The following is a 12,299-nucleotide window of genomic DNA, read 5'->3' on the forward strand; positions in this document are numbered from 1 at the left end:
TCAAATCACCCCCTTTTCCCCCGTTGAAAATAAAGATATTAAAAAATATATACATACAGGTGCTTCTCACAAAATTAGAATATCATTAAAAAGTTAATTTATTTCAGTCCTTCAGTACCTGGCGTTGTCTATTGGTCATGAGTGGCTTGACACAAGGAATGCGCCACTTGTAGCCCATGTCCTGGATACGTCTGTGTGTGGTGGCTCTTGAAGCAATGACTCCAGCAGCAGTCCACTCCTTGTGAATCTCGCCCAAATATTTGAATGGCCTTTTCTTAACAATCCTTTCAAGGCTGCGGTTATCCCGGTTGCTTGTGCACCTTTTTCTACCACACTTTTTCCTTCCACTCAACTTTCCATTAATATGCTTGGATACAACACTCTGTGAACAGCCAGCTTCTTTAGCAATGACCTTTTGTGGCTTACCCTCCTTGTGGAGTGTGTCAATAACTGCCTTCTAGACCTTTTTAAACGCTTCGTAAGCCTTTTCAGGTATTTTTTAATTTACTGAGATAATGACTTTTGTGTTTTCATTGGCTGTAAGCCATAATCATCAACATTAATAGAAATAAACACTAGAAATAGATCACTCTGTTTGTAATGACTCTATATAATGTATGAGTTTCACTTTTTGTAGTGCAGAACTGAAATAAATTAACTTTTTGATGATATTCTAATTTTGTGAGAAGCACCTGTATGTGGTATCGTCGCATTCAGAAAAGTCTGTTCTATCAAAATACCTGGTCATGGTCCAGCAGCATCATTTTCGTTCTTCATATGCGTTGCAGACGGCCGGCGCACGGCAGTGACGTCATATGCACAACGTGCACGTCAACATCAGCTGCCGGCCTCTGATTGGCTGGCAGCTGTTAACTATTGCAATGCAGAATGCTGGTGGCTTTCTGTACTGCAATATATTTCAACTGAATTTATGTCCAAGGACGTACATTCATTTGAAAACTGCGGTCCAGGGAACCGGATCGGGCACCGCTTAGGGGAACCTGCTGCAATCTCAACAATCAGTTCCCCCAAATCGGAGAGAAACAGGCGAATTCCTCCTGTGCCGGAAGGGCCCGGATGGAGGACATTATACCAGGATAGGGACGTTATTACAACAAGGGGCTCAGGTTGGGGTATATTATAGCAGGATGGGGAACATTCTTACTGGAAGGGGCACAGGATTTTGGACATTATTACTGGAAGGCGCCCAGGATGGGTGACATTAGCACAAGATGTGTGGAGTGATTAAGGGGGGGTGGCAACACGTATATCTTTATGGGATTAAGAGCTTTAAAAGGGCTGATACATCTGACCATGGCCCACTGGACTCTAGTTATGCCACTGTTTTTACCACACAATGAATGCCATAAAAACAAAACCTAGAAACAAAGTCAGAATTGCCTTTGTTTTTGCAACTTCAGTGCACTTGGATTTTTGTTCCGTTTACTATTGTATGACTGCTATGTCAGAAGAAAAATAAAAATGTTATGGCCCTTGTAATAACAGGAAGAAAAAAATTAGCTGCATTGGGAAGATGGGAAGACGGCGGAAAAACAGATGTGTTAAATTTTTCAGCTATTTTTGATGGATCTATGTATTGAATGGCAGTGTCACGATTTAACAGTAGGACTTCAAGGAACAATGGGCTCCTATCCTGTCCCTCAAGCTAGGGGAACCCTAGACTATCCCTGCTCCCCAGATTACCCCTGATGACGGGGATGCCTGGGTCTTGTACCTTGCTATGCTCTTAGATGAATGTTTATATGATTTCTCCCCCACTCAGGGAGGTATGGGATGGAAGCGTATGGAATAACACAAACCAGACAGATAGGGGAAAACAGACAGGGATAAAAGAAAACTACTATCATACAAATACGTTCACAAATGACCAAGTGGGAAAAAAGAGAGGAGTAGGAGGCACAAACCAAATGGGAGAGAATAAGGATAAACACACAGAAACCAACTTCACTCAGAAATCTCCTGAAAACAACACCAACCGCCTGCTCCTAACTCTGAACTCTCTTTCAACTTCAAACCAGGAAGTGGTAACTATCACTGGTAAAGAAAGAAGCAAGGAGGAGGGTTTTTAAACCTGAGGGGAGTAACCAACTCAGAACAGCTGATACAATAAGACAGAGGACTCCAGAAGTCCCACTAAGCAGTTTAACCCTTGCAGAAACAGAGAAAAGAAACTGCTAATAGGACGGTGAAGCTGCTCTGACAACCGCAGGAATATGTGTAACCCGATGCTGCGATCGTCTGACCCCACTCTGTCGTGGTTTCCGCATGACAGGCAGAGCCTGCTCCGTACAAATGGATGAGAAACGACAGAGGCACGGAGTGTAACATAAGGCGATAGTCACACTGGGGTCTGGGGTTCCACCTAAATCCCACTTAGACTATGTGCGCACATTGAGTATTTGGTCGCAGAAATTTTTGCAAGGTTTCTGCATCTCTTGGCAGCAAAAACACTGCGGAAAAAAAATTGCGTTTTGCTGCAATTTTTAAGCGTTTTTGGTGCACTTTTCCATGCATTTTTGTACAGCAATGAATGCTTTTTGGAGCTAAATAAAGATATTTGAAAAAAGAAAAGTGGGACATCGCTTTAACTCTTGGATTACGGTCGGACCTTTGAGTATTTTGGTTAATTTAAATGATTAAAGAATGTGTCTGTTGTATTTCAAATAAAGTGTTTTATTCTCTCTGTGTGTGTTTATTTAACTCTTTACTTACAGGTTTAGTAATGAGCACTCCGCCTCTAGGCCACAGGTGGTTTTAATTGCAGCAGGATCTTGCTTTCCCATACACATGCAGACTTTGGTCTCTTAGAGAGGAGTTCACATTGGCAGGGTCCTGGTATCGAGAAACACCTTACCGTGGCTACCAAGTACACATGAATTGGCCAATTCATGCGCTAAGATTTCTCAGTTATTTCTATTTTCTAGAGTAGTAATGCCATTCAAATTTCCTATATTTCATGTTTGCATACTTAGCATTGCAGTGTGTACTTTATTTGTTATTAGAAATGAGGGTGTCTGGTTGACACCTCTTCATCACTAAACCAAGGACTTGGGGTCAGCAACACCTAATCCCATAAACCCTAATCCCATTAGCCCTAATTCCATTCAAATATGAAAGGTCATTTCTGGGGCAGCTGAGGGCTACTATTTTTAGCTTAGGAAGGGGCCATGAGGCCTACATGTTCCCTAACTATTAATAACAGCTCGCGGCTGTTTGGTTAGCCACTACATCCCCATGATCAGCAACCAGCAGCGCTTTGGACGCAGAGTATTTTCGCTGCGCCCAAAACGCTGCATTTTAATGCCGCACTTTTTTTGTCAGTATATGCGGATCTACCGCATGTAATGACATTTCAATCGGTCAAAATTTGCAGAGGAGACTAGCATCTACGCTACAGAACTTGACATGCTGCGGGTGAGTTTACGCAGTGTCAAAAACAAGTACAGTGGGCATGGGATTTCTTTTAGATGAAACAAAATGAAGAATTAAATTAAAAAAATGGTCTGGGCTCCCGCATCATTTTCATAACCAGCAGAGGGAAAGCTAACCGCTGGGGGCTGATATTACTAGCCAGGGAAAGAGCCATTAGCTAAAGATGTTCCTTGGTTATTAATAACAGCTGTTTACTTACCGTTTACTGGCTAGCTTACAGGGGGACCCCAGAAAAAAATTGACGCAGGGTCCCCCTATAAAATCTAACCAGGAAAAGCTAAACAGACAGCTGTGAGCTGATAGTAATAGCCAGGGAAGGGGCCATGGATACTGGCCCCCTCCGATGCTAATAATATCAGCCCTCAGTGGCCCCAAAAATGGCGCATCCATAAGATGCGCCAATTTTGGCGCTTAGCCTCACTCTTCACACTTGCCCTGGTGCAGTGGCAAGTGTGGTAATAGGGTTGGGGTTCATGTCAGCCTTGTATTGGCAGCTGATATGAAGCCAAGGTTAGTAGTGGAGGACATCGATAAGCCGTCCCAGTTACTAACCACATAGCTAAGGTTTTGAAATAAACACACGGCCTGAAAAAAATCATTTATTTGAAATAAAAGTCTACACGGTTTTAATAATTTAAGGATGAAAAACACCCTATACTCACCTAACGCCTAAACCACTGAAGCCATTGTCACCTGTAAAAAAAAACATGATAAAATACAAACCACATCCCTCACCTGTCCGTTGTGATTTCATAATTCACAGTGTCCCACGGCGATCTGGGTCACTTCTAGTGCAGTCACACCAGCAATCAGTAATGTGACTGTTCTAGAGGACAGCACTCTATTCAATGACAGGAGTGTAATCGCACTCGTCAGTGTATAGTGCTGAGCTGCCGGGACAGATTTCACATGAGTTCATCAGCTGATGATCAGCTGATGAGCTCCGGTGACCTCACTTACTGCACCAATGCTTCGTGAGAAAATTCAATGGGTGAAAAACGCGGCAAAAACGCACAAATAATTGACATGCTGCAGATTTAAATGCAGTGACAATCCTGACATGAAAATTCCTGATCATGTGCAGAGCACTTCAGGATTGTCATTGCATTAGCTGACACAAGGATTCCCTAGCGTTTTTGGCCCATTTCCGTGAGGAAAAAACGCCGCAAAAATGCACCAAAAACGTTTTAGAAAGAAATCGCACACGGATGTGTACAACGAATATATAAATGTATCCTTAGAATGGAACAATATGAGGCTAGTATTCTAGGTGAAAACCGCAGTAGCCCTGAGCCACTAAGGTCTTCTCGCTGCTCCGCTGCACAATCATTGAATTTTGCAGTGAAACAGTTGTTTCACCAGCAAAACCCCAAGGCTACTACAATCAGCAGTGCTGTTTTGCAGATAAAACAGCTATTTTCTTGCAAAATTAAGTGATTGTGTAAGGGCTCATTCACACATACAACTTTTTCACGTACGAGAAAAATGGACCGATTATTCTGATCAGACTATGGTCCTAGTGTCAACCATTTTTCTCATATGTGGAGAAATAAAAAAAAATGTCTCCACCTTCTCTATTTTGTCAGTCCATGATTTCATCCGAGTGCAGTCCGATTTTTCCATGGACTCATTAACTTGCAATACCAATTTTGATTCGACCTTCAGATCAAAATTGGACATGTCTCTGCGATTTTCTAAGGAAAAATCATGGAAAAGCCCATAGACTATCACAAGTACGAGTGCTATCCGTGAAAAGAACGGATAGCACTCATATGTGAAATCGGAAGTCTGAATGAGGCTTTAGGAGAAGTGAAAAGCCCGAAATTGGCTTAGAGCTTTGCAGCTGCAGTCTGATCTCCCATGTGAAAGCAGACGCTATGTGACATAACAGCCTATATTGCAATTATTTTTCCCATTGCAGCAGTAACACATTATACAGCGCTTTCCAGAAATTGTTTCTATTTGCATGTCTCCGTGTCCCCAGTGAGGGCTTATAGTTACATAATTTGTGATCATTTATCCTTTATGTTCGCAGCAATACAAATTAGTGTTGCATATTGGCTTTGTGCCCAGTTCAGCATTTGGTAACTTGCTGAGCGTGTAACATATCCATAAATATTATATATCAGTTCTCCTTAGGTGAAAGGTTAAGGAAATTTATATTGCTGGGAGATGACATCTAGTGGTACAGAAATAAACTATCACTTCTCTGTACATTCTAAACAGTAGTTCACCTTTTGGCCAGGTCTTTGCGCAATGGAATTTTCACTGTAAATTATCAAAATCTTCACATTTAACATGCAGATTTTATTGAGGATTCTCTGTGCATTTCACCATCACATTAAAGTGGTGATATCTGAAAAATATTGACATGCTGTGGATTTAATAATCTGCACCACGTCAGTTTCCATCAGTTCTTATGCACATACCTGGCACAATAAATCTTTGTGGATTTTACATGCCTAAATGGACAGCTAAAATCTGTAACATTTCTTATCCACGTGGACATTTCCTTGTATAACTGCGTGGATGCTTCTGTATTTTATTCCTGACCGGGCAATTGTTTTATTTTATACAACCCCTGGCAAAAATTATGGAATCACCGGGCTCGGAGGATGTTCATTCAGTTGTTTAATGTTGTTGGAAAAAAGAAGATCACAGACATGGCACAAAACTAAAGTCATTTCAAGTGGCAACTTTATGCCTTTAAGAAACACTAAAAGAAATCAAGAAAAAAAATGTGGTACTCAGTAAGGGTAATTTTTTTCAGACCAAGCAGAGGGAAAAAATTATGGAATCACTCAATTCTGAGGAAAAAATTATGGAATCACCCTGAAAATTTTCATTTCCAAAACTAACACCTGCATCAAATTAAATCTGCTCGTTAGTCTGCATCTAAAAAGAAGTGAGCTGTTGCACCAAGTGGACTGACATGACTCATGGCTCCAACATGAGAGATGTCAATTGAAACAAAGGAGTGGATTATCAAACTCTTAATAGAAGGTAAATCATCACGCAATGTTGCAAAAGATGTTGGTTGTTCACAGTTAGCCGTGTCTAAAATCTGGACCAAATACAAACAACATGGGAAGGTTTTTAAAGGCAAACATACTGGTAGACCAAGGAAGACATCAAAGCGTCAAGACCAGAAACTTAAAGCAATATGTCTACTGACGCGCCCTGGGCCTATGTGATGTAGCGTTGCGCACGCAGGGACTACCCGGAGCCGGATCTGATAGGGGTAGTAGTCTCGTGGCGGTGACCCGGTCCGTGCCCAGGGAGTCAGACTAAGTGGCGGTATATTAGCAGTAGATGTAGGACGACTACGCCACCCATTGAATGCAGCTATGGAGCTGCCGCTGCAGGGCAGACCGCTGAGGCCGGTGGAAGGATGGTGCAGCGTGGATGGTATAACCCCCAACGGGAGGGGTATGGCCTCAGGGCAGCCGACGTGGATGATGGGGGTAGCAGGAATCACTCAGAGACGATGCGGTGTAGTTCAGGGTCTTTACTGGTGACAAAGATAGACCCTCCCGGAGTACTGGCTAGCGGTCGGGGCCTGGTCAGTCCTTGAGCTGATGGGATCCCCCTTGGCCAGGCGGAGTTGTAGGCCTCCCCAACTAATTGTACTCTTCTGGCTACCTTGCTAGAGGCGGGTAAAGGTAGCCCACGTCCCTGAGTGTACCGTGTGGTGCTCACCCGTATGGCCGGTGACTCGGGGCCTTCTAGTAGCTTCCGCTCCACGACGGCGGTGCTGGTCCCACTCTTGTGACCGAGCCTTCGGGTTTCTGGGCCAGAGAACCTGAAATCCCCTGCCGGTCGGTTTCTGCTGCTGGGTAGGAGTTAGTCCCCACAGCCTCGGACTCCGGGTCCGGTAAGAAATCTTCAATCAGGGCGAGCTCTACAGCTTCCAGCCCTGACCTCCTCTTAGCACGACTCCCACAGAGCTCCTGATCTTTCTTTCCTATTACTGCTTCTCTTCTTCTCTCTACTCTTCTCCCTAACCCTGCCTCAGCCCCAGGTTTATATAGGGGAAGTCCTTCCCCTCCCAGGACTGGGCAGGAGGTGTGGCATGCATAGGATTCCTGACCAAGAGACCTCCCACCTGCTCTCAGACATAACATTGCTGTTACTGTGGAAACCAGACCCCTGGGGTGCCACATTCCCCCCTAGTGAAATTTAGTACTCCGGGACTAAACATAGTTTTAGAAAAACATAACCAATACAAACAGAAACGGTACAATAATAAAAAAAAACATATTAGAATGGTCACGGCGTGTCCGCAACCGGGTGCAGTTTTTGAAGAAAAGCAAGGTGTCCATTTCACCAAAACAGGGAGACGTAACCAGGTAGGGGTCTGTCCTGCCCCGAGTCCTTAACAGTCTTTAGTCCATTCCTAAGTTACGCTCCAACCAATTGTACAAGGATTCCCGGTAATCCACCAAGGACTCCTAAAATAACTAGAAACACATAATTATTTACAAGTAACAGACAGGTGACCCAAATAAAACAATTTAAACACTTCAAATCCTCCAACGTGCGGGTAACTGGCCTCTAGTGGCCCTAGTGGACCTACGAAGCTGACTGTCTGGCCCTGAACTACAGGGTGTAGGAGCTGTCAAGGATAAACTGGGCAGCTGTCTACGGGCTCTTTGGCTCACTAGGGGTATGGCAGGCTCACTATAAGCAGAGGGTTGATCCTCCTGATCTGCTTGTGTGGAGTCTTCTGCCTCCTGGACCGGCTGTTCTTCCAGCTCTACCGGTTGCTCCGTAAGTACTTGGGATGCTGGTTGGAGGAACGTGAGGACGGGTACCACAACTGCACCATTGACTTGAGTCCAGGACCGAGGGAAGTCTCCGAGCACAGTACTAACCACATCTTCCCTTTCCTCTACGGGTCGAGGGTCTTCTTGTTCCTCTTCAGGGTTCCGTAGCTGTTCGGGACACTTCTTCAGGTGATCCCGGGATACAGTGATTGTGGTTTCCCCTCCGTCTTTACTGATGGTACAGACCTTTGGGTTGTCGTGGCTTGAGGGCAGTACGATGTACGGGTCCTTCTCCCACTGGTCGTCCAACTTGTGGAGCCGTCTTTTCCTCTTCAAGACCTGCTCTCCGGGTACCAAGGGAACAGCGGGAGCATACTGGTTGTAAGTTTTCTCTTGTCTTTCCCTAGCTAGACAGAGACTTCGCTCCACGCTCTCCTGTACTTTCCGATACTGCTGCTGCCTCTCTGTGTCCCAGTCTGCTTCCGGTGAAGTGTCCTCGGGTGTCAGGACTCCCATCTCCAGGTCAACAGGTAGCTTACCGGGTCTTGCCCTCATTAGGTAAGCCGGGGTACAGTTGGTGGAACCTACAGGGATGTAGTTGTATAGGTCCACCAGGTCGGGCAGCTTCTCAGGCCACAGACTGCGTTCTTCCAGGGGCAATGTTTTTAGAAGATCTATCACCACCTGGTTCATTTTCTCACAAAGTCCATTAGTTTGCGGATGATAGGATGTCGTCCTGATCTTCCGGCAGCCATACAGAGTACAGAACTCTTGGAAGACCTCCGCTTCAAAGGCAGGTCCCTGGTCCGTCAGCACCTGCTCTGGGTAGCCGTGTGGACGGCAGAAGTGCTGCTGGAAGGCTCTAGCTGCTGTTTGAGCCGTTAAGTCCTTGACGGGGACGACAACCAAGAACCGGGAGTAGTGATCCACGATGGTTAATGCGTAGACGTAGCCACTTCTGCTTGGGGTCAGTTTTACATGATCCAAGGCGACCAGTTCCAACGGCTGCCGGGTGACGATGGACTGAAGGGGGGTCTTCTGGCTGGCACGGTCCTTCCTTCTTAGGTTGCATGGGCCACAGTCTCTGCACCACCTCTCGATGGTTCCTCTCATGCCTACCCAATGGAACCGCCCGCGCAGCAGGAACTCCAGCTTCTTCCATCCGAAGTGCCCAGCCCCGTCGTGGTATGCCTCCATCACCATAGCTGCGTCCCTTCTTGGCACCACTACTTGCCAGATCAGTTCATGCGTCCGGGAGTTAACCATTCTGCGGCACAACTTCCCCTTGTAAAGGAACAGTCGACTCTTCTCTGCCCACAGTTGCTTGGCCTCCTCCGGAGCGTCTGGGTCAAGGCGAGCTTCTGGCTGAGTCAGCATCTCCTTCACCAGCCGGACGGCAGGGTCACTGTCTTGCGTTTCCGCCCAGTTGTAGTGAGGTAAGGGGTTGAACGTAGCGGCTTGCTTACCCCTTACACGGTGGGAATACTGGATAGTCCCATGACGGTGGAACGCAGGGAGTTCGACCTCTTCCAAGTCTTCTGAATCCTCACCCTCGTCCGGTAGGTTTGGCATCCTGGACAGGGCGTCCGCGTTGGTATTGGAGCGTCCTGCCCGGTATTTGATTGTAAACTCATAGTTGGACAAGCGGGCCATCCATCTCTGCTCTAGGGCACCGAGTCTTGCAGTGTCCAGGTGTGTCAACGGGTTGTTATCCGTGTACACGGTGAACCGGGAAGAAGCGAGGTAGTACTTAAAGCGTTCGGTGACTGCCCACACCACTGCCAGGAACTCTAGCTTAAATGAGCTGTAATTCTCAGGGTTTCTTTCGGTGGGTCGCAGTTTTCAGCTGGCGTAAGCAATTACCCGTTCTTTCCCCTGCTGGATCTGGGACAGTACGGCTCCTAGCCCGATGTTACTGGCGTCGGTGTAGAGGATAAAGGGCTGGCTATAATCAGGGTACGCCAGGATTTCATCCCCCGTGAGGGCCATCTTCAGCTGACGGAAGGACTCTTCTTCCAGCTTCTCCCATCTGAAGGGTGGCTTCTGCTTCTTGGCTTTCCTGGACTGGCCTATCAGGAGGTCCTGCATAGGGGCTGCCTTTTTGGTGAAACCGGGAATGAACCTTCGGTAGTAGCCTACCAACCCGAGGAACTGCCTCACTTCCTTTACGCTGGAGGGGCTTGGCCATTCCTTAATTGCGGTGATCTTATCAGGGTCGGGAGCCACTCCGTCCGCACTCACCACGTGTCCCAGGTACTGCACCTTTGGCTTCAGGAGGTGACACTTGGAGGGTTTCACCTTTAGGCCGTAGCTTGCCAGAGCTTCGAACACTTCCGCCAGGTGTTTCAGGTGGTCCTCATAAGTCTTGGAATATACGATGACATCGTCCAGGTACAACAAAACCGTCTCAAAGTTTCGGTGTCCCAGACAGCATTCCATCAATCGTTGGAAGGTTCCTGGTGCGTTACAGAGCCCGAACGGCATGCAGGTGAACTCACTAAGTCCCATCGGGGTGGTGAATGCAGTTTTCTCCCGGTCCGCCTCTGCTACAGGAACCTGCCAGTACCCGCTAGTGAGATCCAAGGTAGAGAAGAAGTTAGCAGATTTTAAAGCAGCCAAAGACTCCTCTATCCTTGGTAAGGGGTACGCATCCTTGTGTGTGATACGGTTGATTTTCCGGTAATCTACACACATTCTCATGGTGTTGTCTTTCTTTTTGACCAAGACTAGTGGAGCTGCCCAGGGGCTACAGCTATCTCTGATTACCCCAGCCTCCTTTATGTCTCTATGCATCCCCTTGGCGTGTTGGTAGTGTGCAGGGGGTACGGGTCGATACCTCTCTTTTATGGGAGGATGGTCTCCCGTGGGGATGTGGTGTTCTACCCCCTTGACTCGCCCGAAGTCTAACGGGTGTTTACTAAACACTCTCTCATACTCTTGAACCACCCGATAGACTCCCTGTTTCTGGTGTGAGGGAGTGGAGTCAGTACCCAAATGTAGTTGCTGACACCAATCCTCCATTTGTTGTTTAGAGCCGTTACCTTCCTCCGGAGAAGATGGAGGCAAGGGTTCTACGGACTGTATGGAATTCTGATTGATAGTATACAATTTGGCTAGCGTGGCATACCGGGGCAGGTACACTTTCCTCTTCCCGATATTTATTATGCGAACGGGCACCCTCCCATGGCGTACATTGACCACCCCCCGTGCTGTCAAAATGGTGGGCCTACTGTCTGAGTAAACTGGTTCTACCATTGCCTGGTAATCTCTACCCCTCAGACCAATAGCCGCCCGGCACCAAATCATCATTTCACTTTTTGGGGGCATGGCAATAGGAAAAGGGTCACACATTCTCACGCTACCAATCTCACCGCCGGAGAGTTCCACCTGTTGCCGTCGCATCAGTGCCCGGATCTCTTTTTGGAGCACTCGCTGCTGGCCGGAGCTGGCGTTCTTGGCAACCTGCTGTAAAATAAAAATCACCTCTGCAAGACAATTTTCAATTACATTAGTTCCTAGAGTTATCTTAGGGTGACTCTCGCGCTTGTCAATGTCCACAATGATCAGTCCCTGGGCTGCCAGCTCGACTCTACCGATTTTAATGGTCACCTCTTTAAATCCGATCTGTGGCACAGGCTGACCATTGCTGGCGATGATACTCAAGTCGTCGTCAGGGTAGCGGGTTATATCCGAGTCATTCCAGTACTGCTTGAAGAGCACGTACGGGATGGTGGTGACCTGTGACCCAGTGTCCAGTAGGGCACTCATAGGAATGCCATCCAGTACCACAGGCAAGACTGGACGTCCTCCCACATATTTGTCACGCCAGTTTGATGGGCCTGATGATCTTTTTCCTAGGGGTTGGCCCTCTACCCTAGGTTGTGCCAGTTTAAAGGACAGTACCTTGCCATATGTCCGGGTTGATTGCAGCGGCGGCAGATAGGTTGTCCGTCCTCGTTGTATCGGTCGCTGGGTCTTCCTCTGGCCGGTGGGGTCCTCCTTGGTCGGCGCCACGGGATGTCCTCCGGTCCGGATGCCAGCTGGATCTTCCCTGGAGTAGAAACCTGTAAAGACTGCACA

Source organism: Phyllobates terribilis, unplaced genomic scaffold (assembly GCF_046119375.1).
Source record: "Phyllobates terribilis strain yellow unplaced genomic scaffold, ASM4611937v1 Scaffold_11__3_contigs__length_659146591, whole genome shotgun sequence".
Taxonomy (NCBI): domain Eukaryota; kingdom Metazoa; phylum Chordata; class Amphibia; order Anura; family Dendrobatidae; genus Phyllobates; species Phyllobates terribilis.